This window comes from Phyllobates terribilis, unplaced genomic scaffold (assembly GCF_046119375.1).
Source record: "Phyllobates terribilis strain yellow unplaced genomic scaffold, ASM4611937v1 Scaffold_51__1_contigs__length_9155689, whole genome shotgun sequence".
Lineage (NCBI taxonomy): Eukaryota > Metazoa > Chordata > Amphibia > Anura > Dendrobatidae > Phyllobates > Phyllobates terribilis.
In genome coordinates, this window is record NW_027362811.1 from 566,413 (window position 1) to 568,012 (window position 1,600).

Below are 1,600 nucleotides of genomic sequence, written 5' to 3' on the forward strand. Positions count from 1 at the left end.
GTCACATGATCAGGGGCCTCAGTGGATGCAGGACTCTGCTGTGCTGGTTGTCATGGTGCTGGATGAGCTGAAGTTTATGTGTGGGGTCAGGAGGGGTTTACAGAGTGGATGTAGCAGAGCCGCGCGTGTACGAGGCTTACGGAGCGGAGCCGCGCGTGTACGAGGCGTACGGAGCGGAGCCGCGCGTGTACGAGGCGTACGGAGCGGAGCCGCGTGTGTACGAGGCGAGCGGAGCCGCGCATGTACGAGGCGTACGGAGCGGAGCCGCGCGTGTACGAGGCGTACGGAGCGGAGCCGCGCGTGTACGAGGCGTACGGAGCGGAGCCGCGCGTGTACGAGGCGTGCGGAGCGGAGCCGCGCGTGTACGAGGCGTACGGAGCGGAGCCGTTTGTATGAGGTGTACAGAGCGGAGCCGCGTGTGTACGAGGTGTACGGAGCGGAGCCGCGCGTGTACGAGGTGTACGGAGCGGAGCCGCGCGTGTACGAGGTGTATGGAGCGGAGTTGTGTGTTTACGAGGTGTGCGGAGCGGAGCCGTGCGTGTACGAGGTGTACGGAGCAGAGCCGTGTGTACGAAGTGTACGGAGCGGAGCCGTGCGTGTACGAGGTGTACAGAGCGGAGTTGTGTGTTTACGAGGTGTGCGGAGCGGAGCCGCGCGTGTACGAGGCGTACGGAGCGGAGCCGCGCGTGTACGAGGTGTACGGAGCAGAGCCGTGTGTACGAAGTGTACGGAGCGGAGCCGTGCGTGTACGAGGTGTATAGAGCGGAGTTGTGTGTTTACGAGGTGTGCGGAGCGGAGCCGCGCGTGTACGAGGCGTACGGAGCGGAGCCGCGCGTGTACGAGGCGTGCGGAGCGGAGCCGTGCGTGTACGAGGTGTACGGAGCAGAGCCGTGTGTACGAAGTGTACGGAGCGGAGCCGTGCGTGTACGAGGTGTATAGAGCGGAGTTGTGTGTTTACGAGGTGTGCGGAGCGGAGCCGCGCGTGTACGAGGCGTACGGAGCGGAGCCGCGCGTGTACGAGGCGTGCGGAGCGGAGCCGCGCGTGTACGAGGCGTATGGAGCGGAGCCGCGCGTGTACGAGGCGTACGGAGCAGAGCCGCGCGTGTACGAGGTGTACGGAGCGGAGTTGTGTGTTTACGAGGTGTGCGGAGCGGAGCCGTGCGTGTACGAGGTGTACGGAGCGGAGCCGTGTGTACGAAGTGTACGGAGCGGAGCCGTGCGTGTACGAGGTGTACAGAGCGGAGTTGTGTGTTTACGAGGTGTGCGGAGCGGAGCCGTGCGTGTACGAGGTGTACGGAGCGGAGCCGTGTGTATGAGGTGTACGGAGCGGAGCTGTGCGTGTACGAGGTGTATAGAGCGGAGTTGTGTGTTTACGAGGTGTACGGAGCAGAGCCGTGCGTGTACGAGGTGTACGGAGCGGAGCCGTGTGTACGAGGTGGCCATGGAGTGGAGTAAACGAATACAGTATAAAAGACCACATAACATGTTCCAGTAAAGCTGTAGTGTATAGCCTCAAATGTCCATGCAACAAGTTATACACAGGACAAACTATTCGCCAGATGAGCACGAGGATAGGCGAACATTTAAGGAATATTAAGAA